Below are 12,286 nucleotides of genomic sequence, written 5' to 3' on the forward strand. Positions count from 1 at the left end.
CAGAATGCAATATTTCGGAAGATCAACAATTGACGGAAATTATATGAAAAATCCTATTTTTCCAGAAGACGAAGGGAGCCAAAAGGAGGAGTCGAGGAGGGCCGCCATGGGCCCCCCTCACAGGCCGGCGCGGGCCCTACCCTGGCCGCGTCGCCATGTGGAGAGGGGGGCCACAGCCCCCTCTGGCCTCCTCTCCTTCGCGTACTTCTTCGTCCCGAAAACCTAAGTTCCAGAGGGTAGTCGCGAAGAGTCACAGCCGCCTCTGCGGGGCGGAAAACACCAGAGAGAAAAGAGCTCTCCGGCAGGCTGAAATCTGCCGGGGAAATTCCCTCCCGGAGGGGGAAATCGACGCCATCGTCACCGTCATCGAGCTGGACATCATCTCCATCATCATCACCATCATCTCCATCATCATCATCGCCGTCTCCACCGCTGCACATCATCACCGCCGTAACAAGTAGGGTTGGATCTTGATTGTTTGATAGAGGAAACTCTCCCGGTATTGATTTCTACTTGTTATTGATGCTACTGAGTGAAACCATTGGACCAAGGTTTATATTCAGATTGTTATTCATCATCATATCACCTCTGATCATGTTCCATATGATGTCTCGTGAGTAGTTCGTTTAGTTCTTGAGGACATGGGTGAAGTCTAAATGTTAGTAGTGAATTATGGTTGAGTAATATTCAATGTTATGATATTTAAGTTGTGGTGTTATTCTTCTAGTGGTGTCATGTGAACGTCGACTACATGATACTTCACCTTTATGGGCCTATGGGAATACATCTTGTACTCGTTTGCTAATTGCGGGGTTGCCGGAGTGACAGAAACCTGAACCCCCGTTGGTATATAGATGCAGGAGGGATAGCAGGCTCTCAGAGTTTAAAGCTGTGGTTAGATTTATCTTAATTACTTTCTTGTAGTTGCGGATGCTTGCAAGGGGTATAATCACAAGTATGTATTAGTCCTAGGAAGGGCGGTGCATTAGCATAGGTTCACCCACACAACACTTATCAAAACAATGAAGATTAATCAGCTATATGAAGCGAAAGCACTAGACTAAATTCCCGTGTGTCCTCAAGAACGTTTGGTCATTATAAGTAAACAAACCGGCTTGTCCTTTGTGCTAAAAAGGATTGGGCCACTCGCTGCAATTGTTACTCTCGCATTTTACTTACTCGTACTTTATTCATCTGCTACATCAAAACCCCCTGAATACTTGTCTGTGAGCATTTACAGTGAATCCTTCATCGAAACTGCTTGTCAACACCTTCTGCTCCTCGTTGGGATCGACATTCTTTCTTATCGAAAATACTACGATACACCCCCTATACTTGTGGGTCATCAAGACTATTTTCTGGTGCCTTTGCCGGGGAGTGAAGCGCTATTGGTAAGTGGAATTGGTAAGGAAAACTTTTACTGTTTGTGCTGATTTTATTTCTGCCTGCTGCTATAATTCATTATGGAGAGATCTTCTCTTGAATTTTTATTTGGAAAATCTACTACTACTGCAAAGGTAGTGGATGAGGCGCTGATACGTCTCCGACGTATCGATAATTTCTTGTGTTCCATGCCACATTATTGATGATATCTACATGTTTTATGCACACTTTATGTCATATTCGTGCATTTTCTGGAACTAACCTATTAACAAGATGCCGAAGTGCCGATTCTTTGTTTTCTGCTGTTTTTGGTTTCAGAAATCCTAGTAACGAAATATTCTCGGAATTGGACGAAATCAACGCCCAGGGTCCTATTTTGCCACGAAGCTTCCAGAAGACCGAAGAGGAGACGAAGTGGGGCCACGAGGTGGCCACACCCTAGGGCGGCGCGGCCCAAGCCCTGGCCGCGCCGGCCTGTAGTGTGGGCCCCTCGTGCCGCCTCCTGACCTGCCCTTCCGCCTACTTAAAGCCTCCGTCGCGAAACCCCCAGTACCGAGAGCCACGATACGGAAAACCTTACTGAGACGCCGCCGCCGCCAATCCCATCTCGGGGGATTCAGGAGATCGCCTCCGGCACCCTGCCGGAGAGGGGAATCATCTCCCGGAGGACTCTACGCCGCCATGGTCGCCTCCGGAGTGATGTGTGAGTAGTCTACCCCTGGACTATGGGTCCATAGCAGTAGCTAGATGGTTGTCTTCTCCCCATTGTGCTTAATTGTCGGGTCTTGTGAGCTACCGAACATGATCAAGATCATCTATCTGTAATTCTATATGTTGCGTTTGTTGGGATCCGATGAATAGAGAATACTTGTTATGTTGATTATCAAAGTTATGTCTATGTGTTGTTTATGATCTTGCATGCTCTCCGTTACTAGTAGATGCTCTGGCCAAGTAGATGCTTGTAACTCCAAGAGGGAGTATTTATGCTCGATAGTGGGTTCATGTCTCCGTGAATCTGGGAAGTGACGAGAAATCTCTAAGATTATGGATGTCTGTTGCCACTAGGGATAAAACATTGGTGCTATGTTCAAGGACGTAGTTACTGATTACATTACGCGCAATACTTAATGCAATTGTCTCATTGTTAGCAACTTAATACTGGAGGGGTTCGGATGATAACTTTGAAGGTGGACTTTTTAGGCATAGATGCATGCTGGATAGCGGTCTATGTACTTTGTCGTAATGCCCAATTAAATCTCACAATACTCATCATAATATGTATGTGCATGGTCATGCCCTCTTTATTTGTCAATTGCCCAACTGTAATTTGTTCACCCAACATGCTGTTTATCTTATGGGAGAGACACCTCTAGTGAACTGTGGACCCCGGTCCAATTCTCTATCTTGAAATACAATCTACTGCAATCTTGTTCTCTTGTTTTCTGCAAACAATCATCATCCACACTATACATCTAATCCTTTGTTACAGCAAGCCGGTGAGATTGACAACCTCACTGTTTCGTTGGGGCAAAGTACTTTGGTTGTGTTGTGCAGGTTCCACGTTGGCGCCGGAATCCCTGGTGTTGCGCCGCACTACATCCCGCCGCCATCAACCTTCAACGTGCTTCTTGGCTCCTACTGGTTCGATAAACCTTGGTTTCATACTGAGGGAAAACTTGCCGCTGTACGCATCACACCTTCCTCTTGGGGTTCCCAACGGACGCGTGATGTACGCGTATCAAGCTCTTTTTCTGGCGCCGTTGCCGGGGAGATCAAGACACGCTGCAAGGGGAGTCTCCACTTCCCAATCTCTTTACTTTGTTTTTGTCTTGCTTAGTTTTATTTACTACTTTGTTTGCTGCACTAAATCAAAATACAAAAAAAATTAGTTGCTAGTTTTACTTTATTTGCTATCTTATTTGCTATATAAAAAACACAAAAAAAAATTAGTTACTTGCATTTACTTTACTTGATTCATCATGTTTCCTTTTAATTTTACCACAAAAGACATACCGGTAGGACGTGGGTCTATAGTTGGGAGAAATAATATAGAAGAATTTTTCAATCATGTCAGTACCGTTGAAGATTTTGAAGATAGACACTTGGTAGAACTTGCTCCTACTTATGAAATTGCCGCTGCTGCTTTAGTTCGCATGTTGGAAACTAAATTTGTTAATCTCAATCCTATAATCCAACACATGTTTCTTACACTCGGTGATATGGAAGAAGGGGAAAAGAAAGATTTTGTTTTAGAAACCCTTCTTAGAGAATTTGGTGGTCTAGCAAGGGAGGCTAGAAAGGTCTTTGCTAAATATAATATGCTTGGTTCTCACACCAATTTTGTTAGTCTCCTTGAAAAAATGGATATGGATAGAATAAAGTACACCAATAATATTAATGATGGTGGGGAGATCAAAGCACCAATACCATGTAAGCTCCTAGCAATGAATGATGCACTAGAAAATAACTATGCTTGGCTTGTTCCTGCAAATTTGTTTGATGAGAGTAGCAAGCCTAAGACTAATGAAAAGGGAGATGCTAAAACTTATGTATCTAATATACTATGCCTGGTTGAGAAAACTCCACACCCCGCTGAAGATGCACCACCCTTTGATAATACTTGATACACACTTTCTGCGCCTAGCTGAAAGGCGTTAAAGAAAAGCGCTTATGGGAGACAACCCATGGTTTTTACTACAGTACTTTGTTTTTATTTTGAGTCTTGGAAGTTGTTTACTACTGTAGCAACCTCTCCTTATCTTAGTTTAGTGTTTTGTTGTGCCAAGTAAAGTCGTTGATAGTAAAGTTCATACTAGATTTGGATTACTGCGCAGAAATAGATTTCTTTGCTGTCACGAATCTGGGCTGTTTTCTCTGTAGGTAACTCAGAAAATTATGCCAATTTACGTGAGTGATCCTCAGATATGTACGCAACTTTCATTCAATTTGAGCATTTTCATTTGAGCAAGTGTGGTGCCTCGATAAAATTCATCAATACGAACTGTTCTGTTTTGACAGATTCTGCCTTTTATTTCGCATTGCCTCTTTTGCTATGTTGGATGAATTTCTTTGATCCATGAATGTCCAGTAGCTTTATGCAATGTCCAGAAGTGTTAAGAATGATTATGTCACCTCTGAACATGTTAATTTTTATTGTCCACTAACTCTCTAATGAGTTGTTCTAAGTTTGGTGTGGAGGAAGTTTTCAAGGATCAAGAGAGGGAGATGATACAACATGATCAAGGAGAGTGAAAGCTCTAAGCTTGGGGATGCCCCGGTGGTTCACCCCTGCATATATCAAGAAGACTCAAGCGTCTAAGCTTGGGGATGCCCAAGGCATCCCCTTCTTCATCGACAACATTATCAGGTTCCTCCCCTGAAACTATATTTTTATTCCATCACATCTTATGTGCTTTGCTTGGAGCGTCGGTTTGTTTTTGTTTTTGTTTTGTTTGAATAAAATGGATCCTAGCATTCATTGTGTGGGAGAGACACACGCTCCGCTGTTGCATATGGACAAGTATGTCCTTAGTTTCTACTCATAGTATTCATGGCGAAGTTTCTTCTTCGTTAAATTGTTATATGGTTGGAATTGGAAAATGATACATGTAGTAATTGCTATAAATGTCTTGGGTAATGTGATACTTGGCAATTGTTGTGCTCATGTTTAAGCTCTTGCATCATATGCTTTGCACCCATTAATGAAGAAATACATAGAGCATGCTAAAATTTGGTTTGCATATTTGGTCTCTCTAAGGTCTAGATAATTTCTAGTATTGAGTTTGAACAACAAGGAAGACGGTGTAGAGTCTTATAATGTTTACAATATGTCTTTTATGTGAGTTTTGCTGCACCGGTTCATCCTTGTGTTTGTTTCAAATAGCCTTGCTAGCCTAAACCTTGTATCGAGAGGGATTACTTCTCATGCATCCAAAATCCTTGAGCCAACCACTATGCCATTTGTGTCCACCATACCTACCTACTACATGGTATTTCTTCGCCATTCCAAAGTAAATTGCTTGAGTGCTACCTTTAAAATTCCATCATTCACCTTTGCAATATATAGCTCATGGGACAAATAGCTTAAAAACTATTGTGGTATTGAATATGTACTTATGCACTTTATCTCTTATTAAGTTGCTTGTTGTGCGATAACCATGTTTCTGGGGACGCCATCAACTATTCTTTGTTGAATTTCATGTGAGTTGCTATGCATGTTCGTCTTGTCTGAAGTAAGAGAGATCTACCACCTTATGGTTAAGCATGCATATTGTTAGAGAAGAACATTGGGCCGCTAACTAAAGCCATGATCCATGGTGGAAGTTTCAGTTTTGGACATATATCCTCAATCTCATATGAGAAAATTATTAATTGTTGTTACATGCTTAAGCATAAAAGAGGAGTCCATTATCTGTTGTCTATGTTGTCCCGGTATGGATGTCTAAGTTGAGAATAATCAATAGCGAGAAATCCAATGCGAGCTTTCTCCTTAGACCTTTGTACAAAGTGCATAGAGGTACCCCTTTGTGACACTTGGTCAAAACATGTGCATTGTGATGATCCGGTAGTCCAAGCTAATTAGGACAAGGTGCGGGCACTATTAGTATACTATGCATGAGGCTTGCAACTTGTAAGATATAATTTACATGATACATATGCTTTATTACTACCGTTGACAAAATTGTTTCATGTTTTCAAAATCAAAGCTCTAGCACAAATATAGCAATCGATGCTTTTCCTCTATGGAGGACCATTCTTTTACTTTTATTGTTGAGTCAGTTCACCTATTTCTCTCCACCTCAAGAAGCAAACACTTGTGTGAACTGTGCATTGATTCCTACATACTTGCATATTGCACTTATTATATTACTCTATGATGACAATATCCATGAGATATACATGTTACAAGTTGAAAGCAACCGCTGAAACTTAATCTTCCTTTGTGTTGCTTCAATACCTTTACTATGAATTATTGCTTTATGAGTTAACTCTTATGCAAGACTTATTGATGCTTGTCTTGAAGTACTATTCATGAAAAGTCTTTGCTATATGATTCACTTGTTTACTCATGTCATATACATTGTTTTGATCGCTGCATTCACAACATATGCTTTACAAATAGTATGATCAAGGTTATGATGGCATGTCACTCCAGAAATTATCTTTGTTATCGTTTTACCTGCTCGGGACGAGCAGAACTAAGCTTGGGGATGCTGATACGTCTCCGACGTATCGATAATTTCTTGTGTTCCATGCCACATTATTGATGATATCTACATATTTTATGCACACTTTATGTCATATTCGTGCATTTTCTGGAACTAACCTATTAACAAGATGCCGAAGTGCCAGTTGCTGCTGCTGTTTTTGGTTTCAGAAATCCTAGTAACGAAATATTCTCGGAATTGGACGAAATCAACGCCCAGGGTCCTATTTTGCCACGAAGCTTCCAGAAGACCGAAGAGGAGATGAAGTGGGGCCACGAGGTGGCCACACCCTAGGGCGGCGCGGCCCAAGCCCTGGCCGCGTCGGCCTGTAGTGTGGGCCCCTCGTGCCGCCTCCTGACCTGCCCTTCCGCCTACTTAAAGCCTCCGTCGTGAAACCCCCAGTACCGAGAGCCACGATACGGAAAACCTTACTGAGACGCCGCCGCCGCCAATCCCATCTCGGGGGATTCAGGAGATCGCCTCCGGCACCCTGCCGGAGAGGGGAATCATCTCCCGGAGGACTCTACGCCGCCATGGTCGCCTCCGGAGTGATGTGTGAGTAGTCTACCCCTGGACTATGGGTCCATAGCAGTAGCTAGATGGTTGTCTTCTCCCCATTGTGCTTAATTGTCGGGTCTTGTGAGCTGCCGAACATGATCAAGATCATCTATCTGTAATTCTATATGTTGCGTTTGTTGGGATCCGATGAATAGAGAATACTTGTTATGTTGATTATCAAAGTTATGTCTATGTGTTGTTTATGATCTTGCATGCTCTCCGTTACTAGTAGATGCTCTGGCCAAGTAGATGCTTGTAACTCCAAGAGGGAGTATTTATGCTCGATAGTGGGTTCATGTCTCCGTGAACTACGGGAAGTGACAGAAATCTCTAAGATTATGGATGTCTGTTGCCACTAGGGATAAAACATTGGTGCTATGTTCAAGGACGTAGTTACCGATTACATTACGCGCAATACTTAATGCAATTGTCTGTTGTTAGCAACTTAATGTTTGGAGGGTTTGGATGATAACCTGAAGGTGGACTTTTTAGGCATAGATGCATGCTGGATAGCGGTCTATGTACTTTGTCGTAATGCCCAATTAAATCTCACAATACTCATCATAATATGTATGTGCATGGTCATGCCCTCTTTATTTGTCAATTGCCCAACTGTAATTTGTTCACCCAACATGCTGTTTATCTTATGGGAGAGACACCTCTAGTGAACTGTGGACCCCGGTCCAATTCTCTATACTGAAATACAATCATCTTGCAATATCTTTGTTCTACTGTTTTCTGCAAACAATCATCATCCACACTATACATCTAATCCTTTGTTACAGCAAGCCGGTGAGATTGACAACCTCACTGTTTCGTTGGGGCAAAGTACTTTGGTTGTGTTGTGCAGGTTCCACGTTGGCGCCGGAATCCCTGGTGTTGCGCCGCACTACATCCCGCCGCCATCAACCTTCAACGTGCTTCTTGGCTCCTACTGGTTCGATAAACCTTGGTTTCATACTGAGGGAAAACTTGCCGCTGTACGCATCACACCTTCCTCTTGGGGTTCCCAACAGACGCATGCTGTACGCGTATCAGGCGCCAGGTGAGAAAGAGGTTCCATACAAAATACCTATGAAAATTATTGAACGTGTTGTGGGTAGCAGCTATGAAGGGGATGGAACTGTCCATCCTGGTGATCATTTACTGTTCTTACATGAATTATGCGGTTTATTAAAGTGTGCAGGTATTGCTATGGATGAAGTTAGGAAGAAACTATTCTCTATATCGCTGTCTGGGAAAGCGGCGCATTGGTATAAATTACTGAATAATGGGGATTCTCTTGAATGGAATGATATTGTGCCCCTATTTTACTCAAAGTTCTATCCTCCAAGTGAAATTCACAAAGACCGGAACCGCATATATAATTTCTGGCCTCATGATGGAGAGAGTATTGCCCAAGCGTGGGGGAGATTGAAGTCTTTAATGCTCAAATGCCCCATTCATGAGCTTCCTGGTAATATTATCATTGATAATTTCTATGCAAGACTTTCTTTTCAAGATAAGACCTTGCTGGATACTTCTTGTTCTGGATCATTTACACGCAACAAAGAAGAGTTTAAAAGGGACCTTCTTGATCGGATCCAGGAGAATACTGAAGGATGGGAGAACGACAAAGGTAGAGAGTCAGGTATAAACTATGATTATAAATGCATTGAAGCTTTTATGGATACTGATAAATTTCGTAATATTAGTGCTACTTATGGTCTTGATTCTCAAGTCGTTGCAAATCTTTATAAAGCTTTTGCCTCTCATTATGAATTACCGAAGAAGAATTTTGATAAGTATCATGAACCGTATAAAGATAAAATTGATTCATCTATAAATAAATGTGTTGTAATTGAAACGGTTGATCATGTTCTTCCTGAAGCTTATATTGGAAAAACTCCTTTCCCTGCTAAAATGAAGGAGTACTCTGTTATAAATAGTGCTGTTAATAAAAGTGAAAAGAAACCTGCAGAACCTGAAGAACAAATAAAGGTTGAACCTGCTATTGCAATAGTTAAAGATCTTGTGACTGAAAATGTGGAAGATGGTCATATTATTTTCTGTGAAGATGCTTCTAATATTGTTTCACATCCTAATAAGTCTAGGAAAACTAGTGTTCCTATGTTATCTGTTAGAATTGGTGATCATTGTTATTATGGTTTATGCGATATTGGTGCAAGTATTAGTGCTATTCCTTATGAGCTTTATACGGAGATCATGCACGAAATTGGTTCTTGTGAACTTGAAGATATTGATGTGGTTATTCGGCTAGCTAATAGAGAAACTATCTCTCCAATTGGTATTGTTCGAGATGTGGAAGTTCTATGTGGTAAGATTAAATATCCTGCTGACTTTTTGGTACTTGGTTCTGCTGCTAGTAAGCATTGTCCTATCATTTTTGGTAGACCTTTTCTAAATACTTGTGGAGCTGTTATAGATTGCAAGAAAGTGAAAATTGTGACTAAATTTGCTGGTGAATCTTATGAGTTTAATTTATCTAAATTTGCCAAAACTCCTTATAAAGCTGATTCTCCTAATAATGATTTTAGAGTTAAACAGTGTGCATCTATTGCTCTTGCTCCTAATAATCCTTTGCAGCAACATTTGGAGAATAGTGAGAGTGAAGTCTTTAGGGAAGAAAGAAATGAGCTTGATGAAATTTTCCTTCGTCAACCGATTCTTAAACATGACTTGCCGGTAGAAGATCTAGGTACAACACTACCACCAAAGGAGGATCATGTTTTTGATTTAAAACCATTGCCTGATAATCTTAAATATGCTCATATTGATGATAAGAAAACATATCCTGTTATTATTAGTTCTAAGCTTTCAGAGATTGAGGAAGAAAGGTTATTGGAAATATTGAAGAAACACCGAGGAGCTATTGGCTACACTCTTGATGACTTGAAGGGGATTTCTCCCTCTATTTGCCAACATGCCATTAATATGGAAGATCATGCAAAGCCTGTTGTTGAACATCAGCGTCGTTTAATTCCTAAAATGAAGGATGTGGTAAGAAACGAGGTATTAAAACTTCTTGAAGCTGGTATTATATATCCTATTGCTGATAGTATATGGGTTAGTCCTGTGCATTGTGTTCCTAAGAAAGGAGGAATGACTGTTGTACCTAATGATAATGATGAACTCATCCCTCAAAGAGTAGTTGTAGGGTATAGAATGTGCATTGATTATCGAAAAGTTAATAAGGTTACTAAGAAAGATCATTACCCTTTACCTTTTATTGATCAAATGTTAGAAAGGTTGTCTAAAAATACTCATTTTTGCTTTCTTGATGGTTATTCTGGGTTTTCACAAATTGCTGTTAAAACTAAGGATCAAGAGAAAACCACTTTCACTTGTCCCTATGGAACTTATGCTTATAGACGCATGCCTTTTGGTTTATGTAATGCTCCTGCTACTTTTCAAAGATGCATGTCTGCTATTTTTCATGGTTTTTGCGAGAATATTGTAGAGGTATTCATGGATGATTTTTCTGTCTATGGGAATTCTTTTGATAATTGCTTGCGAAACCTCGATAAAGTTTTGCAGAGATGTGAAGAAACTAACCTTGTTCTTAATTGGGAGAAATGCCACTTTATGGTTAATGAAGGAATTGTATTGGGACATAAAATTTCCGAGAGAGGTATTGAAGTTGATAGAGCTAAAGTTGAAGCAATTGAGAAGATGCCCTATCCTAGGGATGTTAAAGGTATTCGTAGTGTTCTTGGTCATGCTGGGTTTTATAGGAGGTTTATTAAAGACTTTTCCAAGATTTCAAAACATCTTACTAATCTTCTTCAAAAAGATGTACCTTTTATTTTTGATGATGATTGTAAGGAAGCTTTTGAAACTCTAAAGAAAGCCTTAACAACTGCTCCTATAGTTGAACCTCCTGATTGGAACTTACCTTTTGAAATTATGTGTGATGCTAGTGATTTTACTGTAGGCATTGTTCTTGGACAGCGAGTAGATAAAAAATTAAATGGTATTCATTATGCTAGTAAAACTCTTGATGTCGCTCAAAGAAATTATGCTACAACTGAAAAAGAATTGTTAGCTGTAGTCTTTGCTTGTGACAAGTTTAGATCCTATATTGTTGATTCAAAAGTTACAATTCATACTGATCATGTTGCAATTAGATACCTCATGCAAAAGAAAGATGCTAAGCCAAGGCTTATTAGATGGGTGCTTCTGTTGCAAGAATTTGATTTGCATATTATAGATAGGAAAGGTGCTGATAATCCTGTTGCTGATAATTTGTCTAGATTGGAAAATATTGCTTATGATCCTGTTCCTGTTAATGATAGTTTTCCAAATGAACAATTGGCTGTAATAAAGGTGAGCTCGCGAGATAGCCCTTGGTATGCTGATTACGCTAACTTTATTGTTTCCAAGTACTTGCCTCCAACCTTTTCAGCTCAGCAAAGGAGGAAATTCTTTTACGACTTGAGGCATTATTTTTGGGATGACCCACACTTATATAAAGAAGGAGTGGATGGTATTCTGCGAAGATGCATTCCTGAATATGAACAACAAGAGATATTGAGTAAATGTCATGGTAGTGCTTATGGAGGACATCACGCCGGAGATAGAACCGCGCAAAAGGTTCTGCAATCAGGTTTTTATTGGCCAACTCTCTTCAAGGATGCAAGGAAGTTTATTTTATCTTGTGATGAATGTCAAAGGGTTGGTAATATTTCCAGACGCAATGAAATGCCTATGAATTATACTCTTGTTATTGAACCATTTGATTGTTGGGGATTTGACTTCATGGGACCTTTCCCTTCTTCAGAAGGTAACACTCATATACTTGTTGCTTTTGATTATGTTACTAAATGGGTGGAAGCCATACCCACAAAAAGTGCTGATGGTGAGACCTCTTTAAGAATGCTTTTAGATATTATTTTTCCTAGATTTGGAGTTCCTAGATATATTATGACTGATGGAGGTTCTCATTTTATTCATGGTGGTTTTAGAAAAACTCTTGCTAAATATGGTATTAATCATAGAATTGCTTCCGCTTATCATCCTCAAACTAGTGGGCAAGTAGAACTATCAAATAGAGAGATTAAACCTATCTTGCAAAAGACTGTCAATAAGTCTAGAAAGAATTGGGCTAGTAAATTGAAGGAAGCACTTTGGGCTTATAG

The sequence above is a fragment of the Lolium perenne genome, chromosome 6 (assembly GCF_019359855.2).
Source record: "Lolium perenne isolate Kyuss_39 chromosome 6, Kyuss_2.0, whole genome shotgun sequence".
NCBI classification, from domain to species: domain Eukaryota; kingdom Viridiplantae; phylum Streptophyta; class Magnoliopsida; order Poales; family Poaceae; genus Lolium; species Lolium perenne.